Source organism: Scyliorhinus torazame, chromosome 1 (assembly GCF_047496885.1).
Source record: "Scyliorhinus torazame isolate Kashiwa2021f chromosome 1, sScyTor2.1, whole genome shotgun sequence".
In the NCBI taxonomy this organism is placed as follows: Eukaryota; Metazoa; Chordata; class Chondrichthyes; order Carcharhiniformes; family Scyliorhinidae; genus Scyliorhinus; species Scyliorhinus torazame.
In genome coordinates, this window is record NC_092707.1 from 921,820 (window position 1) to 934,015 (window position 12,196).

The 12,196-nt window shown below is 50.5% G+C and overlaps 1 protein-coding gene across 6 annotated transcripts in view; it reads left to right on the forward strand.

Moving 5' to 3' along the window:
* ncor2 (nuclear receptor corepressor 2) overlaps positions 1 to 12,196 on the forward strand; it is a 1,088,322-nt gene that overhangs the window by 15,719 nt on the left and 1,060,407 nt on the right. The window lies entirely within an intron of this gene.

The window sequence follows — 12,196 nt, forward strand, 5'->3', positions numbered from 1 at the left end:
CTACTTTTCGGATTACCCGGAGGTGATACGGTTGCACGGCCTCACATCGTCTGCCATCATTCCTGCATGGAAAGAAACCTTTGCTCGACACGGCATCCCGCTCACGGTTATGTCGGACAATGGCCCCTGCTTCGCCAGCCAGGAATGGTCCAACTTTGCCAGGCGGTACAATTTTGCCCATGTGACATCCAGTCCCCTGTGCCCCCAATCCAACGGCAAAGCGGAGAAGGGAGTACATATATGCTGGGTCCAATTTCTACCTTGCCTTGCTGGCCTATTGCTCTGCCCCGCTGTCCACTGCGTAACAACTGCGTAACTGTTCCCGTAACAGCCTCCCCGAACAGGCGCCGGAATGTGGCGACTAGGGGCTTTTCACAGTAACTTCATTTGAAGCCTACTTGTGACAATAAGCGATTTTCATTTCATTTCATTTCACTGGTCTGTCGCCAGCCCAGTTACTCATGGGTCGTACCCTGAGGACGACGGTGCCGTCCATCCATGACCCAGACCTTGACCACGTTCCGGTCCTTCGCCGGATGCAGCTGTCTTGTGCACAGCACAAGGCGGCTCATGACTCCCGTGCAGCTGATCTCCCTGCTCTGGCTCCAGATGACAATGTCCGCGTCCACCTTCCGGATGGTGGCTCGTCTGCAGCCGCTGTTGTCCTTCGGCAGGTGGCTCCCCGCTCGTTCCTGGTTCATCTACTGGATGGCTCTATTCTGCGCTGCAATTGACGCGCCCTTCGTCTCGTTCCACGCTCGCCACGCGATCCTCCACTGTCGCCTCGCCCTCCTGCTGACCCTGTCACAGACTATGCAGAGCTCCCTGTCACTCTGCCTCCCCCTGACTCTGATGCAGTCCTACCCGCTCCTGAACCGGCGGCTCTCGACCCACCCTTGAGGCGGTCAACCAGAATTCGTCGCCCACCTCAGAGACTTCATTTATGAACTTTGCGGACTTATGGACTCTCTGAATTGTTTTGTTGTGTTGTTTGATTGTTTCCCTGGTTTGTATATAGTGTTGATCTCGTTACACTTGTTGCACACTGCTTCTCTGCACCAGGCACCTTCCCATGTAAATAGCTCAGTTCTCATGTACGTAGTCCTGTAAATATGTCTTCGCACCCCACACATAGTTAGGAACATTCTCACCACGCATTATTTATTGCCACACACATACATTCTTTTATAAAAGGGGGGATGTCATAATATACAGCAGTATATCATGGTGCAGACACACACACACTGATGGACACACAGTGGGACCAATCAACACACACAACACCGCAGCCAATCACCAGTTAGAGCACACGCACTATAAAGACAGGGGGCATCAGAGTTCCCGCGCATTCGGGATGCAGCCTCCTACAAGGACAGAGCTTACAGCTTACAGCACAGATCCTCACCATGTGCTGAGTGCATAGACTGGTTCGGACAGGCATAGGTCTTTAGTTTAATCTAACATCGTGTTAACCCACAGTGAAAGTATGTTCAATAGTTTCTAACTTAATAAAATAGTGTTGCACTATTTTAAGTGTTGGTGGCCTGTATGTGTTCCACGGATCCAGAGCACCCAACACATCACTACCTTTCTCAAACAGCGGTACCACATTAGCTATTCTCCAGTCCTCTGGGATCTCACCTGTAGCCAATGAGGATACAAAGATGTCAGTCAAGGCCCCAGCAATTTCCTCCCTTGCTTCCCTCAGTGTTCTGGGGAAAATCTCATCCGGTCCAGGAGACTTATCTACCTTGTTGGAAAAGATTTTCAGAGATAGGACCTCTGCACATTTGGAAGCGGGTGGTCTTATTAGCGACAGACAGCATGTTTTTATAGAGGGAGGTCACGTCTCACTAATTTGATTGAATTTTTTGAGGAGGTGACAAAAATGATTGACGAGGGAAGAGCTGTGGATGTTGTCTACATGGACTTTACTAAAACATTTGATCAGGTCCCTCATGGCAGACTGGTGCAAAATATCACATGGGGTCAGGGGTGAACTAGCTGGTTGGATCCAGAACTGGGATCAGTGCTGGGTCCACTGTTATTTGTTATATAAATTAATGATTTGGATGAGAATGTAGGAGGCCTGGGGCGGGATTCTCCGCAATCGGCGAGATGTCCGCCGACCGCTGCCAAAAACGGCGCAAATCAGTCCGGCATCGCGCCGCCCCAAAGGTGCGGAATTCTCCGCATCTTGAGGGGCCGAGCCCTCACCTTGAGGGGCTAGGCCCGCGCCGGACTGATATCCGCCCCGCCAGCTGGCGGGAAATGACTTTGCCGTGCGGTGCTCACGGCATCCCCACGCATGCACAGTGGAGGGGTCTCTTCCGCCTCCGCCATAGTGGAGACCATGGTGAAGGCGGAAGGAAAAGCGAGCCCCCACAGCACAGGCCTGCCCGCGGATCAGTGGGCCCCGATCGCGGGCCAGGCCACCGTGGGGGCACCCCCGGGGCCAGATCGCCCCGCGCCCCCCCCAGGACCCCGGAGCCCGCCCGCGCCGCCTTGTCCCGCCGGTAAGAGAGGTGCTTTGATTCTCGCCGGCGGGACAGGCATTCCAGCAGCGGGACTTCGGCCCATCGCGGGCCGGAGAATCGCCGGGGGGGGGGCCGCCAACCGGCGCGGCGCGATTCCCACCCCCGCCGAATATCCGGTGCCGGAGAATTCGGCAACCGGCGGGGGCGGGATTCACGCCAGCCCCCGGCGATTCTCCTACTCGGCGGGGGGGGGGTCGGAGAATCCCGCCCATGGTTAGTACGTTTGCAGATGATACCAGGTTGGTGGCATAGTGGATAGTGAAGAAGGTTCTCTAATGATGTGGAGATGCCGGTGTTGGACTGGGGTGGGCACAGTACCAAGTCTTACACCAGATTAAAATCCAACAGGTTAGTTTTGAATCACTAGCTTTCGGAGCAGGAGCAGTGTTCCGAAAGGTTGTGATTCGAAACAAACCTGTTGGGCTTTAATGTGGTGTTGAAAGACTTCGTACAAGGTTCGACAAGATTGCAACAGGATCTTGATCAATTAGGCCAGTGGGCCGATGAATGGCAGATGGAGTTTAATTTAGATAAATGTGAGGTGATGCATTTTGGTCGATCAAATCGGGGCAGGACCTACTCAGTTAATGGTTGGGAGTTGGGGAGAGTTACAGAACAAAGAGATCTAGGGGTACAGGTTCATCGCTCCTTGAAGGTGGAGTCGCAGGTGGACAGGGTGGTGAAGAAGGCATTCGGCATGCTTGGTTTTATTGGTCAGAATATTGAATACAGGAGTTGGGACGTCTTGTTGAAGTTGTACAAGACATTGGTACGGCCACACTTGGAATACTGTGTGCAGTTCTGGTCACCCTATTATAGGAAGGATATTGTTAAACTAGAAAGAGTTCCGTAAGAAGTCTGACAACACCAGGTTAAAGATCAACAGGTTTGTTTCAAATCACTAGCTTTCGGAGCGCTGCTCCTTCCTCAGGTGAATCTAGTGTTGTTAGACTTCTTACTGTGCCCACCCCAGTCCAACGCCGGCATCTCCACATCATAGAAAGAGTGCAGAAGAGATTTACTAGGGTGGTACCAGGACTTAATGGTCTGAGTTATCAGGAGAGGCTGGATAGGCTGGGACTTTTTCCCTGGAGCGTAGGAAGCGTAGGGGTGACCTTATAGAGGTCTATAAAATAATGAGGGGCATCGATAAGGTAGATAGTCAACATCTTTTCCCAAAGGTAGAGGAGTCTAGAACGAGAGGGCAGAGGTTTAAGGTGAGAGGGGAGAGATTCAGAAGGGCCCAGAGGGGACATTTCTTCACACAGAGGGTGGTGAGTGTCTGGAACGAGCTGCCAGAGGCAGTGGGAGAGGCGGGTACAATTTTGTCCTTTAAAAAGCAGTTAGACAGTTACATGGGCAGGGTGGGTATAGAGGGATACGGGTCAAATGTGGGCAAGTGGGACCAGCTTAGTGATAGAAACTGGGCGGCATGGACCAGCCGGGCCGAAGGGCCTGTTTCCGTGCTGTGAACCTCTCGGACTCTTCACTATGGCATGCTTGCCTTCATAGGATGGGGTATCAAGTATAAAAGCTCGAAATTACGTTCCAGTTATAATGAACGTTGGTTAGGCCATATTTGGAATACTGGACGGGCCTGACTCTGAGGCGAAGTGTTGACGCCGCCGTTAACACCGTCGCGTTTCACCAGGGCGTCAACATGCCCTCAGGAGCTGCGATTCTGATCCCTACAGGAGGCCAGCGTGGCACTGGTGCAACCCACAGTGCTCCAGCTGCCGATGCCGGCGTCAAGTGGGCGTCGCGGGTCTGCGCATGCGCAGTGCGGCCAGTGCCAGTGCGGCATGCATGGTGGCTCCCTTCTCCACGCCGGCCCCGAGGGCTGCAGGGACCTGCGCGGAGCAAAAGAGGCCCCCAGCCCGAGAGGCCGGCTCGCTGATCGGTCGGCTCGATCGTGGGCCAGGCCACAGCGGAGGCCCCCACCCCCCTGGGTCGGACCCCCCCCCCCCCACCAGGCCACCCCCGGATGCATGCACGCTGAGGTCCCGCCGGGTAAGATCACACGTGGACGGCTCCGGCGGGAATCGGAATATCTTTGCGGCCGCTCGGCAAATCCCGGGCAGAGAATCGCCGGGGTGGGGCCGTGTGGAGTGGCCCCTGACCGGCGACGGACCGACCGCACCGTGCCAATGGCACCGCTTCTCCACTCTCTGGAGAATCGGCAGACCGGCGTCGGGGCACGATTCGCACCCGGCCCGGCGATCTCCGGCCCGGTGTGGGCTGAGAGAATCCCAGACACTGTGTCCAATTCTGGTCACCACACTACCAGAGGACGTGGAGGCTTTGGAGAGAGACAGAAAAGATTCACCAGGATGTTGCCTGGTTTGGAGGGTATTAGCGATGAGGAGAGGCTGAATAAACTGGGATTGTTCTCCCCAGAGAGACGGAGGCTGAGGGTCACGCTTCCAGACTGCACTAAAGTCTCCTTTTCCTTTTTGACGAGGTTCACAATATCCCTCGTTATCCAAGGCTCCCTAAACTTCCCATATAAAATTATGAGGTGTGTAGATAGGGTGAACAGTTGGAGGCTTTTTCCCAGGGCGGGAATGACAATTACAGGGGGGCACAGGTTCAAGGTGAGGGGGGGAAGGTTCAGTGGAGATGTGAGGGTGGTGGTGGCCTGGAATGCTCGGCCAAGTGAGGTGGGTGAGGCAGATACGTTAGCGACCGTTGTGACTTATCTGGATAGTCACATGAACAGACAGGGTACAGAAGGATACAGGCGGTTGGTCTGGATAGGACACGTGGGTAGGTGCAGGCTTGAAGGGCCGAAGGGCCTGTTCCTGTGCTGTATTGTTCTTTGTTCTTTGTTCTTAATATCTTTTAAAAGCCCCAATACCTCCTCCTTTTCGATGTTAACATGATCCAGAGTGTCCACACACCCGACCCAAGAATCACCTTCCACAAAGTCCTTTCTCTGGTGAACACTGATGCAAAATATTCATTTAGTACCTCGCCCATTTCCTCTGGCTCAACACATAGATTCCCCCCACTGTGCTTAAGTGGTCCAATCCTTTCCCTGGCCACCCTCTTGCTTTTCACATATGAATAAAAAGCTTTGGGGATCACCTGGATCCTACTTGCCAAAGACTTTTCAGGACCCCTCCTCGCCCTCCTAATTTCCTGCTTCAGGACCTTCCGACTTTCTTTGTTCTCCTCAAGGGTTTTGACTGTTCCCCACCATTCTAGACCTTACAAAAGCCTCCTTTTTCTTTTTGATGAGGTTCATAAATCCCTCGTTATCCAAGGCTCCCTAAAATTGCCAGACTTATCCTTCATTCTCTCAGGAACGTGACTTTCCTGAATCCTAATCAACTGTCGCTTGAAAGACTCCCACATGTCCGATGTTGATTTACCCTCCAACAGCCGCACCCAATCCAAATCCATCTGGCCCAGGAGACTTATCTACCTTAATATCTTTTCAAAGACCCAATACCTCCTCCTTTTCGATGTTAACATGACCCAGAGTGTCCACCCACCCGACCCAAGAATCATCTTCCACAAAGTCCTTTCTTTGGTGAGCACTAATGCAAAGTACTCATTTAGTACCTCGCCCATTTCCTCTGGCTCAACACATAGATTCCCCCCACTGTCCTTAAGTAGTCCAATCCTTTCCCTGGCCACCCTCTTGCTTTTTACATATGAATAAAAAGCTTTGGGGATCACCTGGATCCTACTTGCCAAGGACTTTTCATGACTCCTCCTCGCCCTCCTAATTTCCCGCTTCAGGACCTTCCTACTTTCTTTATATTCCTCAAGGGTTTTGACTGTTCCCCACCATTCTAGACCGTACAAAAGCCTCCTTTTTCTTTTTGATGAGGTTCATAAATCCCTCGTTATCCAAGGCTCCCTAAAATTGCCAGACTTATCCTTCATTCTCTCAGGAACGTGACTTTCCTGAACCCTAATCAACTGTCGCTTGAAAGACTCCCACATGTCCGATGTTGATTTACCCTCCAACAGCCGCTCCCAATCCAAATTCTTCAATTCCTGTCTAATGTTATCAGAATTTGCCTTTCCCTAGTTTACCATGTTAACGTGAGGGTTACCCTCATCCCGATCCAAAAGTACCTTAAAACTTACCGAATTGTGGTCACTACTCCCAAAATGTTCCCGTACTGAAACCTCAGCCACCTGTCCGGGCTCATTCCCCAATACCAGGTCCAGTACTGCCCCTTCCCGAGTTGGACTGTCTACATATTGCATCAAGAAGCCTTCCTGGATACACCTTTGGGTTGGGCGAGTGGGCAAACCAATGGCAGATGCAGTATTATTTGGACAAGTGTGAGGCTATTCACTCTGGAAGCAAAAACAGGAAGGCAGATTGCTACCTGAATGGTTGTAAATTGGGAGAGGGGAGTGTGCAGCGGGACCTGGGTGTCCTTGTGCACCAGTCGCTGAAGGTAAGCATGCAGGTGCAGCAGGCGGTAAAGAAGGCTAATGGTATGTTGGCCTTCATAGCGAGAGGTTTCGAGTACAGGAGCAGGGATGTGTTGCAATTATACAGGGCCTTGGTGAGGTCACACCTGGAGTATTGTGGGCAGTTTTGGTCTCCTTCTCTGAGGAAGGATGTTCTTGCTCTCGAGGTCAAAGAGAAGAAATTGGTAGATGTTGAGTCTGGAGAAGGGTGTGTAGATAGCCTGGGTCACATTGAGATCCAAAAAGACGTGGTGTTGGGTGTCTGAAAAAATATTAAGGTAGATAAGTCCCCAGGGCCTGATGGGATGTACCCCAGAATACTGAAGGAGGCTGGAGAGGAAATTGCTGAGGCCTTGACAGAAATCTTTGGATCCTCACTGTCTTCAGGGGATGTCCTGGAGGACTGGAGAATAGCCAATGTTGTTCCTCTGTTTAAGAAGGGTAGCAAGGATAATCCAGGGAACTACAGGCCGGTGAGCCTTACTTCAATGGTAGGGAAATTACTGGAGAGAATTCTTCGAGACAGGATCTACTCCCATTTGGAAGCAAATGGACCTATTAGTGAGAGGCAGCATGGTTTTGTGAAGGGGAGGTCGTGTCTCACTACCTTGATAGAGTTTTTCGAGGAGGTCACAAAGATGATTGATGCAGGTAGGGCAGTGGATGTTGTCTATATGGACTTCAGTAAGGCCTTTGACAAGGTCCCTCATGGTAGACTAGTACAAAAGGTGAAGTCACACGGGATCAGGGGTGAGCTGGCAAGGTGGATACAGAACTGGCTAGGTCATAGAAGGCAGAGAGTAGCAATGGAAGGATGCTTTTCTAATTGGAGGGCTGTGACCAGTGGTGTTCCACAGGGATCAGTGCTGGGACCTTTGCTGTTTGTAGTATATATAAATGATTTGGAGGAAAATGTAACTGGTCTGATTAGTCAGTTTGCAGACGACACAAAGGTTGGTGGAATTGCGGATAGCGATGAGGACTGTCAGAGGATACAGCAGGATTTAGATTGTTTGGAGACTTGGGCGGAGAGATGGCAGATGGAGTTTAATCCGGACAAATGTGAGGTAATGCATTTTGGAAGGTCTAATGCAGGTAGGGAATATACAGTGAATGGTAGAACCCTCAAGAGTACTGAAAATCAGAGAGATCTAGGAGTACAGGTCCACAGGTCACTGAAAGGGGCAATACAGGTGGAGAAGGTAGTCAAGAAGGCATACGGCATGCTTGCCCTCATTGGCTGGGGCATTGAATATAAGAATTGGCAAGTCATGTTGCAGCTGTATAGAACCTTAGTTAGGCCACACTTGGAGTATAGTGTTCAATTCTGGTCGCCACACTACCAGAAGGATGTGGAGGCTTTAGAGAGGGTGCAGAAGAGATTTACCAGAATGTTGCCTGGTATGGAGGGCATTAGCTATGAGGAGCGGTTGAATAAACTCGGTTTGTTCTCACTGGAACGATGGAGGTTGAGGGGCGACCTGATAGAGGTCTACAAAATTATGAGGGGCATAGACAGAGTGGATAGTCAGAGGCCTTTCCCCAGGGTAGAGGGGTCAATTACTAGGGGGCATAGGTTTAAGGTGAGAGGGGCAAGGTTTAGAGTAGATGTACGAGGCAAGTTTTTTACGCAGAGGGTAGTGGGTGCCTGGAACTCGCTACCGGAGGAGGTGGTGGAAGCAGGGACGATAGGGACATTTAAGGGGCATCTTGACAAATACATGAATAGGATGGGAATAGAGGGATACGGACCCAGGAAGTGTAGAAGATTGTAGTTTAGTCGGGCAGCATGGTCGGCACGGGCTTGGAGGGCCGAAGGGCCTGTTCCTGTGCTGTACATTTCTTTGTTCTTTGTTCTTTGTTTGTTCAAATGCAATGTTAGCATTCATGTCAAGAGGGCTAGAATACAAGACCAGGGATGTACTTCTGAGGCTGTATAAGGTTCTGGTCAGACCCCATTTGGAGTATTGTGAGCAGTTTTGGGTCCCATATCTAAGGAAGGATGTGCTGGCCTTGGAAACGGTCCAGAGGAGGTTCACAAGAATGTTCCCTGGAATGAAGAACTTGTCGTATGAGGAGCGGTTGAGGACTCTGGGTCTGTACTCGGAGTTTAGAAGGATGAGGGGGGATCTTATTGAAACTTACAGGATACTGCGAGGCCTGGATAGAGTGGACGTGGAGAGGATGTTTCCACTTGTAGAAAAAACAAAAGGAGAGGACACAGTCTCAGAATAAAGAGACGATCCTTTAAAACAGAGATTAGGAGGAATTTCTTCAGCCAGAGGGTGGTGAATCTGTGGAACTCTTTGCCGCAGAAGGCTGTGGAGGCCAAGTCACTGAGTGTCTTTAAGACAGAGACAGATAGGGGCTGGATTCTCCATATTCCTGCCCCGACCCGCTGGCGGGAGTCTCCGTTACGCCGGCGGTCAATGGCGTTCTTCGTTCAGGTGTTGAGCCAATGCTTCAGAAATCTCTACCTTATTCCCCGCTTTTATATCTACTCCTACATTCTGTGCTGCAGGCTTCAAATTAACCTTTGTTGACTGTTGCAAGGCACTCACACATAGATCATAGGTATTACAGTGCAGAAGGAGAGCTCTTGGAAAGAGCACCCCACTTAAGCTGACACCTCCACACTGTCTGTGCGGAGTCTGCACGTTCTCCCTGTGTGTGCGTGGGTTTCCTCCGGGTGCTCCGGTTTCCTCCCACAGTCCAAGATATGCAGGTTAGGTGGATTGGCCATGATAAATTGTCCTTAGTGTCCAAAGGGCTAGGTGGGGTTACTGGGTTACAAGGATAAAGGGGGATGGGGTGGAGGCGTGGGGTTGGGTAGGGGGCACTTTCCAGGGGCCGGTGTGGACCCGATGGGCTGAATGGCCTCCTGCTGCAGTGTAAATTCTATGATTCTATGATTCCACCATCTCCCCGTAACCCAGTAACCCCACCTAACCTAAGGGCAATTTATCATGGCCAATCCACCTAACCTGCACGTCTTTGGACTGTGGGAGGAAACCGGAGCACCCGGGGGAAACCCACGGACACACGGGGAGAATGTATAGACGCCGCACTACAGTGACCCAAGCCAGGAACCTGGGATCCTGGAGCTGTGAAGCAACTGTGCTAACCACTGTGCTACTGTGCCTCCCTTAGACCCTCTTTCTAAATATGTTTGAACCTTACCTTGAAAGTAGGTATGTTATTTGTAGCATTGTGGATAGCACAATTACTTCACAGCTCCAGGGTCCCAGGTTCGATTCCGGCTTGGATCACTGTCTGTGCAGAGTCTGCACGTTCTCCCCGTGTCTGCGTGGGTTTCCTCCGAGTGCTCCGGTTTCCTCCCACAGTCCAAAGATGTGCGGGTTAGGTGGATTGGCCGTGATAAATTGCCCCTAGTGTCCAAAATTGCCCTTAGTGTTGGGCGAGGTTTCTGGGTTATGGGGATATGGTGGAGGTGTTGACCTTGGGTAGGGTGCTCTTTCCAAGAGCCGGTGCAGACTCGATGGGCCGAATGGCCTCCTTCTGCACTGTAAATTCTATGATTCTATTTTTTTAATGAACACAGCGAAAGTAAGTGTGAAGTTTTGTTCATTTAAACTCATTACAGCGCCTGGATTCATCACCCACAGGAGCCAATGTATTGTGATCCCTGCAGGGGGCCGAGTTAATCATTTTGAAAAAGGGATTTGAATTTCCAATGACCCACTCAGATGACCACAACGAGAGTTCCCGGTCTGGATTCTCCATCAGCGGGATCCTCCGCTTCGCCAGCAGCGCACTCACGCCCGCGGATTTCCCGATGGCGTGGGGCTGTCCACATTGGGAAACTCCATTGGCCGGCTGCTGGGATGGAGAATCCCGCTACCGGCGGGGGTGAGCCACACCAGAAAGCGGGTGCGGTGGGACAGAGAATCCCGCCTCACCTCTTCAGAGTTTAACTGTTACAAACTTAGATTAACATTACTTAGTAGCAATTAAACTGCAGAAGAGAAATCCCGAATTAATTTAATGCGACCTAAAACCTGTTGCTGTGTTTTATGTATTATGCTCCCTGTAGAATTGTAGCCTTTACAGGAACCAGTCAAAATTATTCGCAGCATCCAAGAGGTTTGCTGCTCTTTGATCCACTTCACCGTAAAGTGTTAAAAAAAAATCGCTTCCCTTAATCTTCTAAAAATCCCTGAATTGACTACCAGGCGGGAAGGCCGAGTCCAGCGATTCCTTCTCAAGGCAACACCAGGGTAATCTTCCGTTTCCTTCAACCTCTACACGTCCCATCTACTCAACTCAAGAATTAGGGCGGCACGGTGTGGCAGCAGTCAGCACTGCTGCCTCATGGCGCCAATGACCCAGGTTTGATCCTGGCCGCGGGTCACTGACTTTGTGGATTTTGCACATTCTCCCCATGTCTGCCTGGGTCTCACCCCCACAGGTCAGGTGGATTGGCCATGCTAAGTTGCTCCCAAAATTGGAATTAAAAAGAAAAAAAGAATGAACTCCCACCAGCATTCTGCCTGGTGGCATACATGAAGTAGCCTTTTCCTCTGCTGTATTCCCGGTACTCTCTCTCTGGTACTCTCTGTGTCTCTGTCCAATAGGTACGGTAACAGTAGGGCCAGCGCCCTTTTTCTTTGTTTCTAGGTGTTTGAAATAGGTACCTTGCTTTCGGGAGGGGTGACCTGGGTCTCTGTTCCCATGACAATCAGGCCACATGGGCCAGGTGGAAGTACGAGGTAAAAGGAGAGGGTTGAAAGCTGCCGTATCACTTCCAGCAGTCAAAACACATGCTTCATTTAGTTGGTTAGGTTATTGTATCCTGATGGAGCTGTCGCCTATTCTTCAGAATTTGGAAATGTTTATTTGCCAAGTTACAATCCGTGCACAAAATATTGAGAGCAAATGTTTGGGCCACTTTTGTCCCTCATTCTCTGTTTAAAGTATAAAATATACATTTAGCTGAGGTAATGGAATACTTCCTCCCGCTCTCTATACATTCAAAATGTCACAAGAAATTTAAACCAGTTTTGGTACACGATTCCAATCTTGTTTAAATAGCGTTCCATGGAATAGAAACAAGGAAATATTTTGGCAACGTTTGTGTTTTTTACCCGAGTTTGTAATTGAGTCAAGTATGACTCAGAATAAAAGTATTTTCGGATAGTTTTGGCCAAGCCATCTGTTTGTGATCATGTATTTTTCTAGTAAATACAGGCCTTGCTTTGATT